We start from the raw sequence: 15,446 nt of genomic DNA on the forward strand, positions 1-15,446 counted from the left end.
AGCTCAAATCAAAAACCAGGTTGTTCTAGAAACTGGTGGTAAGAAGAGAAATTTTTAATGGCTGGCAATATTATCTCAGGTTGAAAAGTTTAGAATTCATAATAAGACAATGAGGGCAGGTCGAAATTCAGGTAGTCTTGGAATATACAAATGAAGATGTTCAGTAGGCCATTGGATTTTGTTTTTAAATATGAATTTCAAGTTAGCACTATAGAGCTAGATTTGGGGATCATTATTTGCGAGTAGTAGTTTAAATCATGGGATCAGGTGAGGTCATCCAAATAAAACAGGTGGAGAGTTTGGCACCAACAAAATGTAGAGTTACATCAACATTTAAATAATCCCTGAAGACTCTTAAGAAGCATATTCAAAGAATCATGAATAAATCACAAAAGGACAGGGATCTGGAACCCAAAGGATTAGACTTTTAGGAAGAAGTGAGTGAATTTCTGCACAAGAGGGCCTCATGAGCACTAGTGTCTAAAATTCATATACATGCAAATCCTGATCAAAATGATCAATTACTGAAAAATTAAAAATAGGAATCCTTTATATAAGGATGAAAAACCAGGACAAAATTCCTATTTTGTTCCTCAAACTCTTAGCATATTATGTAGACTGTAAATATTCACCTAGAGTAGGAATTATGACTTTTTCCCCCACCATACCTACTATAGTACTTATGAAAAACTGTTTAGATTATCAATTGTTTACCTGCTAACTTATGAATCCATAAAACAGGTTGAATGAAATTTTAAAAATTTGTTTGACACAACATTGTAAAATGATCATACTCAATAAAAAAAAGAAAAAAAAATTTGAGTAACAGCATATAATTACTTTTTCTGAAAAATTACCTTTGTCATGGCAAATGAGATTCTTTCTGAGCTACACTAAGTCTACTGATTTAGGACAGCAGGTAGAAGCGAGGTCAGGCCTTGGGACACAACACATACTCCTCCAGGAGTCTCTTTCACTGGTGTGCCTCAACAGCACTTAGAATCAGCAGAAATAGGACATTGAATCCCACCAAACATCAGATGGGACTTTGAAAATGTCATGCTGTTCCCATAATAAAGTATGACATTTTTCATGATGTAGTGTGGAATGTAGCATCAATAAGGAAGATGCATTCAATCCTTGCAGGACATTTGCTATTTTGCTAAAAAAAAAAAATCTAAATACTTCTGAAGACATATCCTGCCTGCTTCATAAGAATATTAAAGATGAATTGTAAAAACTGTCTTAGTGGGCTCTGGTTGTTTTTTTGCCTGACAGGAGTCCAGTTTTCCTTCTTTGAGTTACTGAACCCTGATTTTCCACTGAGAATCTATAAACTCTCCATTTTCAGTGTATAGAAGTAAGAGTAGTGAGTGCTTCTCCCGAGGCTGGGACTATGACTGCTGCATGGTTGATGAGAAGGTGTTTCCCCAGGTTGTAATGATGGATCAGGAACGTATTAACAAATGAGATGCAAACTAAATACTTTGGACTATTGAGGAAGTTTTTTTTTTTTATTTCCTAATAATTTCTCAAAGTATAGACTCAGAACTCCTGCCTAATCTTACTACAAATGGACAGAGCCTGATTGAAAATGGAGTCAACAAAAAAATAAGTAGAGCCAACACACAGAAGAAACCCATTCTGATAGTAAATTTTCAACTAGAGAATTCAACCATTTCCAAACTATTTTACCATCTTTTATTTTACTCATTTTATATTATTGCTTTTTTACATTTATGTAAATAATAAAGAAATCCCAGTAAACTTGCTAACATCTTAAGAATGAAAATATTACTAATAATTAAATCTATTTTAATCCCTTTCCTCTCTACCCCCACCTCACCCTAAAAGTAAGTGATATCTTGAATTTATCTTAAAATGTATATATATATATTCCCCCTGGCTTTGAATTTTAAAGAACTTAGCATCTTATATGCAAACTTCTAGAAGTGGCTTTATTTTTTCATTCAACACTATCTTACTAAGTTTTTCATTGGTTATTGAATATAGTTGTAGATTCCTTTTCACTGCTATGTTATACTCCATTGTGTGGTTATTTCAAAATGTGTTTATCTGTTATCCAACCAGTGGATATTTGACTACTATGAACAGTAAGTATGAACATTTTTAAACATGTCTTTAATGAGTGTAACTGATAGCTTGCAGGATGGGTTGCAGGTTGCATTACTAAACTTTGCAAAATAATATTATTTCAACAAGGGGCCCAGGAGATACAATAAATTATGTGCCAGAGAACAGTACTGGAATATTTGTGAGTAGATCTAATAACCTTCACAGGAGTAGCAAAGAGTTAAGTGAAAGAATGTTCTATTTTTTTGTCATTTTAATTAAGACCATGGATAAAATTATAATATGCAAAGCAACCTGAGTTCATATTTTTTTAATGTCAGTTTAAAAATGTCAATTCTTAGGCACTTTAAACTTGTTATATTTGTATTACAAGATTCTGAACCCCAAAATAAACCAGTGTCCTGTGTAGGGAAGAGAGTTTCTTTGTGGTGGAAAGGCTTCCCCTTATTTATTAAATATTACTAAAATATGTGGTCTGTAAATTTAGATTTGAGGTATATGGTTTTGCTTCAATTAATGAGAAGCATATTTACAAAAACATTTCCAACTACTTCTACATACCTACATTGATTAAAGATGACTTGCAGAGTTTGGGGGAGGCATTGCAATGAAAGATCTTAGTGATATAAATTTATACTGATAGCATGATATTATAAATTTCTCTGACCCCTAGAATATGGTCTGAGCTCAGAAGCCTAGCCAAGTAGAATAAGATCTTCTGTTAGAAAAATGATGATGAGATGTATCATCTTTACTCTCCCATTTATTTGTAAAAGAGCTCTATTTATTAGATGAATTTACAGGACCTTGGGTCCTAAGTGGACCTCATAACTTTTAATGGAAAACCCTGTCTACAAGTACTATAACCTGTAAGAAATTTGTAATGTTGGTTGAAGAACTCAAAAAGATGTCCTAATTAAAGACAGGTTTATCTTTATTCTATTTCATAATTTAAAAATGCAATATGAAGTGATGGTCTGGAGATGGGTAATGGAACACTGAGGATTTTAAGAGCAGTGATACTATAATGATGGATGTACATCATTATACATTTGTCTAAACTCATGGAAGGTATAACATCAAGAAAGACCCTGAAGGGAAACTATGGACTTTGGGAAATTATTATGTGTACATATAAGTTTATGAACTGGAACAAATGTACCACGCTGGTGGGGGAAGTTGATAATGGATAAGGCTAAGCATGTATGGGGGGAGGGGGCATATGGGATATGTCTACCTTCCTCTCAATTTTCCTGTGAACCTAAAACTGCTCTATAAAATAAAATCTTTAAGAAAAATTAATCCAATATGATTTATTTGCTGATGCATAGACTTCTGTATGCAAATGCCAAGTGTTTTTCTAGGGTGTAATTTCTTGGGGTCATGAGCTACACTGAGGCAATGACTATGATATATTCTTTTAGTCAATATTACTTACAGATGCCTTGAAACTCCAGCCCCTGCCTTTGGCTAATAAAGCAGGCCAGGAAAAAGTGCATTCCCTGAGGCATGTGGCAGACTGGTCATTCTCTCCTTCTAACCTGGTCTCATGGTCTCCAAGGCTGATGCAACATTATAATTATTCAGAATGCTTGGTGCCAAACCACTTCCACACTAATGGGCTCTTTTGTTTATGAACTCTCCAGTGATAACTTATTTTAGCAACCAGTGGTTTCTTGGTAAGAAGCTTCAGAGATGAACACTACTATTGAACTTCTGAAAATGGCTCCCACTATCAAGTCCCAATTCCCCCAACATAATGAAAGATTCTCTCAAGAGATTACATCACCTTGAATGATATCTCTGTCTCCCGTGCCCTGACCAGTCAAGAACTGTGACTGAGGACTCTTTCCTTTTTCCCCATCTGTGAGTTCATGTCAACTCTCTGCTTTTACACAAAGCATCTTTGTAAGATCACTCTTCACCCTCTCCCTGTCACTCAGAGCATGGGCACAGTACCACCATCACATTCAAGACTGGGTGTCCCTTTGAACTCACCATCATTTATATATATAACACATTAGGTTACCTTTTTAATGTGTAGACAATTGTTTCTCAAATTTGAATATCTTGCAGAAAACTTTTAAGTAGGGATGCTCTGAAGTTCAGCTTCAGCCTTGGTCTTCAGCCAACATTATTTATCAGCTTGAACTCGAGCATTTGAAAGGCTGAAATTGAAATGCCTACATCAGTGTCATTTGTGACATCTCTGCCTTTCAGGGATATGACTGCATAGATTACTTCCACGTCCAATCTACATAATGGCATAATCACAGATTAGTCACAGCATTCAGATTTATTATTAACATATAAATATTTACTCTAAAATATTGGTGAACATTCTAGGTGTGACTTGGAGAGAACATGTTATTTGTTTTGTATTTTTTTCACTTTTGTTTTCTTTGGATGTGAAACATTAAACAAGTTGGCATTCTTATAATACCAATTATTATAATATTAACCTCATCTCCAAAACATGAACACAGACATGACAAACACAGCTACAACTGACAGTTCATCACTTGAGAGACAAGCACAAAAAAGATCACAAAGCAAAAATGACTTTGCACAACTTTTTTCTTTCTTCATTTTTTCAAACCTAACACCTCATTGATAAAAAAAATGGAATCTTATTATTTTTCTTGCCACAAACTAAGTAATAAAATTATCTGATAAGTCTTCCACAGTTCTGTAAATTTGGTGTGTGTGTGTGCATGCACACACACCTGCAAAATCCCTTAAAGTATATGAAATTTCTCTTTAAAAACTTTTACTTGTTGTTCACTTTGGTCATTTTTATAGAGTGATGACCATTGGAGGGATTTTGGGGAATTCCTTTAATGACACATTGAATAAAGTTACTAGAATAAGGGCAGGAAGTAGGAAAAGAAGAAAGAAATACAATGGTTCAGGTTAAAAATACAGTCTTTAGAGGAGAGGAAAATGAGCTTTTCATGGAACCACCAGGGGATGCTGGATGCTTTAGCTTCTACTACTAGTGCCCATAAATATTTACAAAATGATCCTCCTACATTTCAGCAAGAACTGACCTAGAGTTCCCAAATACTAGAATATGACTGAAGAACAATTGCCAAGATTTCTAGTCTTGCTTTGTGTTATCAGAGAAGGCTGCTAGCACACCGGAGTCAGTAGAGAAGTCACTGTAACATCAGTGGTGCATGGTAAAGAGAACTCATTAGTGGTGTATGGTAAACATGTACAGTAAACATCACTTATCATGGGTGATCATCTGGAATCAGTTCTATGGGGATCCAGGCCTCTGGGAACATGGAATCAGAGCCTCCCCCAACATCCCATAATTAGATAGTAAGAATCCATAATGAAATGTGTTCTTAGATTGGAGTTGACTTTGATTAGATTTGGAATCTTCATTAGTTTGCTCTTGTTTATTTTGGTTTTGGCTTTGGCAAACTCTAACCTCAGGGCCCGCAGTTTCTTGGAATGGAAGCAAATGCCATTCAGGATACATTTGGGCACTTCTGCTCTCAACCCAGTTGTCAAAGCCTGGACAAAAACCATGCCCATAGTTTGTCTATTTATTTTTCAATATGAACAAACTGGCATGGTTAAAAAGTATCTTATTACTTATTTTACTGGGGGACTGGTTAACATGCAGGTGAACTTGTGGAGAGCTGAGATGGTCAGGATGTTGGGTATCTTCAGGATGTCAGGCAAGATTAGTGATCTGAGAGGAAATAATTCCAGGAACTCACACAGGACCTGGACTAGTTTGGGCTTCGTACCCATAAGAATATAAAACTTCACAATTGAAAATACAGCAATAGAAACTATCCAAAATGAAAAACAAAGGAAAAGAAAACTGAAAAACAAGGACACAGAATATTAGTTAGCTATGAAAATTTTTCAAACTGCCTAGCATATGAGTAATTGAAATCCTCAAAAAAAATAGAACAAGAAAAGCAACAGAAAAATATTTTAAAAAATAATAGCCACATTTTTTCCAAATTTAATAAAAATTATGTAAGTCCACAGATCCAATAATCCAATAAACCTCGAGCACAAAAAATCTTGGAGAAAGTTATAATAAAAAATGCATTATAATACATTGGTCAAAAGCAGTGATAAAGAGAAAATGTTAATAGCAACCAAAGAGGGGGAAAAAAAACTTTATGTACAGTTTATGCCCAGAAGAATAAAGATAAAACTTACAGTAGACTTCTCACCAGAAATAATATAAGTCAAAAGACAGCGGAAAAACATCTTTGAAGTATTCAAACAAAAACTTGTCCACCTAAAATTCAATACTTATCAAAAATAGTTTTCAAAACAAAGGTGAAGTAAGGACTTTCAGATACTCAGAAGCCAGGCAGTTCATCAAAACCCAACTGCAGTACAGGGAAGGTTAAGGACGTCCTCCAGTCAGAAGAGAACACCAGATGGGAATCCAGGTCTGCTGAAAGCAACGAAAGCCCCCAAAGCGGTAAGTGTGTAAACACAAGTGATGAGATTTCTGTCAGAAAAAAGTCAACATTAACTCAATTTTTCTTCCTGCAAAATGTAATTTTTGTCTCAAATAAGTTTCCATTTAATGCTACTCTATCCATGTTCCCAATATTGAAACCCCAAATTTAAATAGCCCCTCTATATAGCCACAATTACCCTCCTAAATCCCCTGAAAGTTAAATGTGCTGGTCCCTATAAAACAGCCCCAAATCAGGCTAAAGTTTGAGTGTATCGTAATTTTTAAAGCCTCATGGAATATGAGAAATGTATCCAACAATACCCTCATATTTAAAGAATGGGGCATTTCTACACTGAAATAATCCCACTTCGTCAGATATCTGTCACTCTATAACCGTTCTGCCCTGTGAGGTTTGAAATGTCATCAAAAGGCAGAAGCTAAATGAGCCAGCCCTGCACTCCTGGAATTGTAACATGTTCTAGGTGGAAAATGAAACTGTGAGAGAAAAGTGACTTTAACAATTTATCCCATGAAAACTAATTTAAGCCACATTTGCAACTATAGGTAACACAAAGTAGAAGAAACTTCCTATTATAGGAAGAGTTAACTATAAATATTTGGGATAAAATCAGGAATAGATGATGCTCTAGAGAATATTTCCAGGGCAGTTGAAGCAGCTTTCTGCCAGATTCAAGATGTTTTGAAATCTGTTTGGAGAACTTGCCAAATACACCATTTACAGAATTCTTAACTGAAGCACAACACTTTTCAGATCTCTCAGAGGAAAACAGAAACAAAGACTCTTAACCTGGAGGGAAAAGGAAAAGCGTATTTCTAAAGAGTTGACAATACTTTTTTTTTTTTTTTTGAAGTGGGGAATTTGTCACATCTGTGGACCAATAAGCTAAGCTGATGCAATGATAAATATCAAGTCCTTTATCAGATAAATATCAATCCCCAGGAAGATCTTCTAAACAGGTAGGGAACATGCCAAACAACCCTATCCCTGCACAGATTAAGGGCAAACCCATTCATGATAATTTCTGTAGCTCCAACACCCCTTTGGTTAACTTGGCCCTTAAGCTATCTTCCCACAAGTTGGCGCCCAAGTCAAATAGTAGGCTAAGCCCAGCTCCTTCAAACTTCACCTAGAAATTTTGTAGATTTGTCTTCAGAAAACGCTAATGGACTGTGTGAATTTTCAACCTACAATTGTGCTTCATCCTGTGGTCCCATTACTTTGGGACCACACTAACCAATTCCTCTTAAAATCGTGACCTAGATCTCAAGTGAGACTTTGATGCTATTAGACCATCACACTGCATTTCCACCATCCATTTACACTCTCATTGTTCTAAAGTGAATAAAGGGCTATTAGGACTGTTAGTGATACAGGACCATATCTGCTAGAGGAATATTTCCACGTTTTCCTCTCTCTTTAAAATCCCAATACTTTATTCTCTTTCCTCTATCCCAAACCAATGACATCACTTTCTACTTCAGAGATACCTTGAAACAATTAGTCTTTAAATATAGCCCTGTTTGAAAAGCTGATTTTTTTTTTCCTGTGAACAGCTGTAGTCTGCATTTTAAACTTGTATTTAGCAGTTTGTACTGGTTCTCTCGAGCTCCATTCCACCTACCTTCACTTTGGAATGCATTGGGATGCTAAAAGCCATGCTGCCGGCATGCCCTAGAGCTTGGTCTCTGGATGAGAATTAGATTCCTCCCATTGTATGAGCACCTAAGGGATTTGTAAGGTGATAACTGCAGAAACCGTCTTCTTTCAGCTTTTGGCAACAGACCCATGAACGAGACCTGGAGAAAATTAGTAATATATGTATACCCAGTGTTTCACAGCTGCTAAGTAACAGTTAAAGTGTTTCAATTCATATCTTTTAACTTCATTTAGTTCAGTGGCCTGTAGACTAAAATAGAGCTTTTTATGTTGTTGTGTAAATTTCTGTAGGTATTTTGTTAATCCAACTTCAGTGGCATCTTCAGTATTACAAATAATTTGACCAGAGAGTTAGAAAATTATGACAAAATTGTTGTAGTACTTCATCATCCATAACTTTTGGCAATTGTGTTTCTCCATGAAAATGCTATATTCTTGGCTACTCTTCACCATCTGCTAGTCATCTCCTACCTGGGAGATGGAAATACAACCAAAGGCAAGTCAAGGGTCAGCAGTGGAGAGGTATTAAAAAACTACCATTTAACCCAGAGCATAAGCAAGTATGTAAATAATATCAAACTGAAAAATGGGAGTCTGATAGAAATGTATCAAGAGCTTAGTGCGGGAGGAGTTAAAATAATCATGAATGAGACACCAATGTAAAAAACTGGCAACAGCAAATCAGGAGGTAATAGGACTCTAGGATGTAACAGAAGTCAGTATGACTACCTCAAGGTAGAGAATCTTGATAGGTTAGGAATTCTTTCAAGGAACCAAGTCTCGCTTTCTACTTATGTCATGCAATTGCTCAAGGATACCAGTCATTATCCAATAACTACTGTAGCTTTAGAAAGAAATTTTCCAAAGCTTGAAAAAGAACAATGTGTGTTAAGACGCATATGGCTCTGTTGGACGAGACCATGTGTGGCCATTCCGTAATTAAAATACAGATCACGGTGCAGAAATAAATGATTAAGTGGTTAATTCTGTGATCTAGATTTCTGCTTGTGGAGAGGCATGTTGATCTGGTCTCAGTTATGGGTGATTTTCTTTCTCCTGGGAGCACCATATTAAACTAGGAAGGTGGAAATTTACTGGATTAAGGATTAGCACCTCCGTCAGTGGGGAATCAACCACAAGGGGGCTGATTAGAATGATGCCAGCCTGTGCCTTGTCACAGCTGCTGGAACAGCCACTCTGACCTCTTACAGCCCAGGTTCATCACCCAATGGAAAACATTACATTTATAATGAAGCTTCTAAGAAGCTGAAAGAAAACTATTTCTATTTGATCTAAGAATACACTCAATTAGGATTCAAGAAGGGACTCGAAATGTTACATAAACAACAGGCCAGCCAAGAAACAAGCACCATACAGAGGGTTGGAGTACTCAGATTTATTACGCCAGCGGGTTTAGAGGGGCTTCTGCTCCGAAGCTCTGAGCACCTCCAAGACGTGCACATGAGGTTTTATAGGGTTAATTACAAGTATGGGGCTATTAGCCAATAAGGCTCAAACAACAAAAAGCAAGGAACCAGTACACTGAAGCTTATCAATTCGGAGCAGATCACGTTACTGACACTTGTTGAGCTTGGATTTACGAGTTAGCTTGTTAGCCCAGTAAACTGACACTAAACTTCAGATTTATGAGTTAGCCCAGCAGAACTTGGATCAGTAAACCGACACTTATCACACTTAGATTTGTGACTTAGCTCGTTAGCCCAGCTGGGCTTTTCCTTCACAAAATTATTATGGTAAGCACTGTACTTAGATGTCTTTTAGCAATTATTTGTAATTGGAGAGAGTGGAAATCCTTTGATAAATCAGAAAGGTTATTTCTTCATTAAGATTATAAATACTTAAGACTTCTGTTTTCAATCTCTCTTTGAAATCAATGAAAATCCTACCTCTACAAATTTGACCAGAAAGAAATAATTGGATAACCTTTACTTCATTTACATTTGATATATCATTATATAGGGCAGCTTGCCACCCTCATGAGAAAAACCAAGCTGGAATAGTTTTTCCTGACTCTTGGACTCTCTAATGTTACTTTACATGAATGAATATTGAGTTTGGTAAGATCTTAGGTTAGACTTGAGATGACTTTGGAATCTTTATTTGCCACAATCTGTCATTTTTAACCAACTGTTAAAACTAAGCTCTAGGAATCATTTTGTTATTTGGTGAAGTATTTAATTATCAGATGACCTTTATCCCAATTTCACTTCCCTATCTTTCTATCTATCTATCTCAAGCTCTGTTTCTCTCTTTCCCTTTCTCCTTTTCTCCCTCTCTCCCTCCCTCCTCTGCCCTCATTTTATGTCTCCACTTTCTCCCTATGAGTTTACATCTGTTTCCCACTCTCTATTTGTTTTCTTCCTCTTCTTTTTCCTACATCCCAAGACTTTTCTCTCTTTTCTTTCTTACTATTGATCTCTAATCTCTGGTTAAGAAAATAAAACAAAACAGAAAAACTAAAGTATTACTTTTTCTACAATGTATTGTATTTAGTCAGTAATAATGTTAGCTTGATGGCTTTAAGGATGGGTTGAAATTTTACATTTCTCTATGTATCAAAACATAAGTACTAAATTTAGTTGTAAGTAGATCTACCTATAAGAATGATGGTAGTGACAGCGACAATGATGATGATGGTGGCAGTGGTGATGACAGCGATGATAATGTTGGTTTCATGACATTAACCAGGGAAGTAACTTAGGAGCATCCTGGCAAACACTAATAAGTTACTGTGGACCTTAAATTTTTTTTAAATTACAAAATTATTGCCATTTTCATTCTGAAAAATTCTATTTGAGTTAGCTGCACTCTATTAACTAGTCCTTAGGTTTACAAAAGAAGAAAAGTACTGGGAAGATATTTGTGTGAAGGAGTTGTTTTGAAGCCTTTCAGTGATAAATCTAGTTATTGAGTTAGAATGCTCACAGAGTTCTATAGGATACAGGTCCATTAATTACACGTAAAATTGACAATCCAGATGCAAGCACTAGGACCATCCAGCTGCTCAAGTGGTCACTGGAGAAAGTATACATGTATTTATATATACAGTATTTGTGTGTATATATAGATAGTGTCTGTCTGTCTGTCTGTCTGTCTATCTATCTATCTATCTATCTATCTATCTATCTATCTATCTATAATCTCAAGCAGAAATGAGAAAGCCAAGCCACAGAGTTCAATTTCAGAGTTCCTGGAATCCAAATCCAAGTTACACCATTCACTAACTCTATGACCTCAAGGAAGTGACACTTTCTATGATTAGCTAGTTACCACAGTTGTTACTTTGAAATGGGTATACTGATGAATCAAAAACAAAAATTGTCACTCTCTTTTATCTATGAAACTAATTTAAATGTTGTTGAATAACTTTTCTGAATTATTTTTGACTATACAATGCATTCTTATAAGGTTATAAAGATAAAAGAAAAATACTATAAAATACAACTACAATTTAAAATAAGAAATACTCTACTTCAACTGAAAAAATAAGTAACTGTGAAATTTAAAAAAGTAATAATAAACAGCAAAAAATAAAGAGTGGATATAAAAAAGAAAGACAATAATTTATAGAAAGAACAAAGTCTCTGATATAATATTGGTGAGGAAAACATTTTGAGAGGAGAATTTACCAATACCTGTTCAAGGTAAAGTGTTCATAGTCTTTGATTCTGCAATTCCATTGTAAAAAAAATTACCTTACAAAAACTTATACAGATAGATAGACACACTAACATGAAATGATTGTCACTACAGCATTGTTAAAATAGCAGAAATTGAAATAAAATAAATCTTCATGAACTGACATGGAGTGGTGTCCATGGTAACTTTTTTTTGTTAAAATGTACAGTGTATATGTGTACCTGTTGTAAAATTTTATTATTAAATTGCATACATAAATATACAAATTCAATATTTATAGATACAAATATACAGCTGAAAGAATAAATTACAGAGGCAAAATAATCACATAGCTTGAAAGTGGTCCAGAATCAAAACTAGAGCTTGTGTATGTGAGTCAAGGCCCTTACTCTCCGGCCTTCACTGCACAGTGTCTCTCAGCCCCACCGCTGGGCCTTTGCCCATGTTCTCTCTGCTAGGAATAGCCCTAGTCCTCCTTTCTCTTAGACAAGATCTAGCTTTAAAACACTGTTTATTTAATAGTTTCTTGATTTACTTATTTACTTTACAATGATTTCCTTTGTAATTATTTAAAATTTACCAGCTCTGCCCTTATTTAAGGAAATGGATTACCTCTGGAAAATTTTCAAAATATTTGTCTACTCAAGTAATGAGGGCAAAGTGACGGAAGCAGACTATAAAATAAAAGAAAAGCATTCGTCATAACTGCTCCTGTCTTTTCTTGAACAGCCTTTGAAAAAGTAACTCCTTGCTGACCAGTGTGAAAGGACTTATCAGGAGTGCAGCTGATGCTGAGATTCAACACTGGACTGAAGCTCCAGGCACTGTTTCATTCTTGGTTTTGGCTAAAGAAGAGATTATCCAAAAACAGTCAGTAAATGGCATCATTATGCCAGGTTGACAGAGAAACAGCAACTAGACTGTGATAACAGACCTGTTTTCAAACCTGGAGAAGAGGGGGCACCAGTATTACCAGTGCCCTTCAGCTCCTTTCAGTTTCCTGCTAGTCGATAAGATGTCTTGGGTTGTATTGATCCCACTGCATCCTTACTAATTTATGAAGGACTCTGAGAAATATGAAAGGAGTGGCAATCCTTAAACATGCCTCTATAGAAATAAGAGAAACATGAAATCAACATGAAGCAGTCATACACAGAAAAAAGTTTCATGAGTAAGTGGAACAAATATTCAGGCTGGTGAGGGTGCAGGCACTGGGGGGAAAGGCATCATCTGGGAAGCCCAGCGATGGATTGGTTGGTAGAAAGGAGTGGACAGAGGCAGTAAGGAAGACTAGAACTTACAGACATAAGGATATGGTCAGGAAAAACATATGTAGGCTGCTTTCCAGAGTTTTCTCATATGCATTCCCTTCTTTGACCTTCTCAGCAGCTCTGTGAGGCAGGAGGTAGGTCCTAGGGAGCCTGAAAGCACAGTAGTTAGTGCTGTATGCTTTGGAATTAATCACATGCCTGCCAAGAAACTTTGGGGGTGCCATACATCTTCTCTAAGGCTCAGTAGCTGCTTCAGAAAATCCACACAATAATAATACTTATATCATTTGGCTGTTTGAGGTAATTAAATGAGGAAGAAAAAAAAAAACCTGTGTAGATTCTTCTCAAACAATAAGCAATGCATACATATTATCTATGGTTTCTCTTTGACTAATTGCACTGCTGCAGGAATTGAGGACTGGGGAGGCTGAGATTATGTACTAAGCCTGCCAGTGGCCTGGCTGTGATTTAGGGGTATGTTTGTTCTATCTGTATCCAGTGATGTTCCCTGGACACAGAAAGGCAGATGTGAAAAGAAGTGATGAGACTGGCAGGAAGTGAGTGGGATGACAGTGAAATAAATAAAGTAAGGAAAACAGAAATAAAGTTGAATAATTAAGGGATGGGGTTCTGGAGAGAAATGTTGAATGTCAGGTAGGAATCACTGTAAGTTCCAAGCAGATGGGGCATGAGTTAATACTTAGAGCCCTGGCTTCCTTTTTTTTTTTTTTTTTTTAGCATGAAATGAATCACCTCTTTAAGGAAATCTTACCCAGAGGCATAAATAATGAATGTAATTAAGAGTTGAATGTTTGTGTATGAAGAGAACAGAGTTCCTTCTGTTGCTACTCAGCTAGGGAACCATCCTTACATGCAAGTGAGGAAACTAATAGACTAGGTTAGTGACATGATTTGGGATAAGACCCACTTCTCCCTTCATGACTCCTGAGCCAGTGTTCCTTATGATGCACAAAGGCTTTTCTAAGAATAATCTCAGTTCTCGAGCTGGGACGGAGAGGAGGAGGTTAAGTAACATGAATAAAATTTTACTCCCATAGTCTACTGTGGACACTCTGCATTTTGTGTATGGGGTGGAGGTGGTGGTGGGGTTGTTGAATAGCATGGCTGACCTCTCATCACTCAGAGTGATACAGTCCAAAGGTCAATGTAAAGCTACGCTATTTGCAAAATTCCTGAGATGAGGCAGCCCACCTCTGCTTAGAAATCTCACAAATAGAAAGTATGTTTTCATTGTAACTTTTTTCTAGGTTGCCATAGTAACTATCCTGAAACCCCACATAATCTTTTCTCTCTTCCAGGGGCAGAAAATAGCAGTTAAGCATTTGAGCTTTGTGATCAAAATGCCAGCTCTGTAGCACACTAGTTGTATAATCTTATGAAAGAGAGTTAACTTGCCAAGACCTCGATTGTTCTTTAAAATCGGTATAGTACCAGTGCCCACTTCATATGGTACCATGAAGTTTAAATGAGGTAATACCTGCATCATACTCGACACTGCTTGGCAGCACAGTTAGTGAGTCTAATTATTGAATTGTTGTCACTACTGTGTTCCAGAGTCCTTTGCTCCATGTAGGGAACAGAGAAACTGAAAGGAATGACCTGGACTGATTCAGGTTTGAGTCAATTACATTGTGACCTGGGTCTTTGCTAAATCATCATACTTTGTAATTTTCATCAATGGACACTTTATTAGTCAGAAATGATATTATCATTGGTTTTCAATGTATTTTGATCATTTCATGTTTAGGAGCATAGCACAAAATTATGAAAAATTGTCACATTGCTTGGAAAAGAACCCAGAAGAATAATCCACTTCATGTTTATTGAAGATAAAACAGGATAATATATTGTAACATACTTAGCATGGAGATTGGTAAATGATAAACTCACAGTGTAATTACTAGAGAAGCAATACTGATGTTTGAAGGCACTGATTCTAGAGTCAGAAAATGTGGTTCACTTTCCAGCCTCACTACCCACTAGCTATGCAGCCCTTATCAAGTTTCCTGAACTCTCTGAGAAGCAGTTGCCTCATCTGTAAAAGAGTCAGTCTTAGGGTTATTCTAGTGCCTGGAGCAAAGTAGGTGCTTTAAAATGTTGGCTATAAATGATAACAATAAAAGGAGGAAAAATGTATTTCACATGGAAGCACCATTTAAAGAGAGAGAAGAAAAGGCCTGGGGAGATCCTAGCATTAGTGAACTAGCTCTCTTTTAAGCTCTTTATTTAGCATGTTATTAAAGGACAAATGCTTAGATGGTGAATAAATGAAGAAGAA

Source organism: Camelus dromedarius, unplaced genomic scaffold (assembly GCF_036321535.1).
Source record: "Camelus dromedarius isolate mCamDro1 unplaced genomic scaffold, mCamDro1.pat HAP1_SCAFFOLD_85, whole genome shotgun sequence".
In the NCBI taxonomy this organism is placed as follows: Eukaryota; Metazoa; Chordata; class Mammalia; order Artiodactyla; family Camelidae; genus Camelus; species Camelus dromedarius.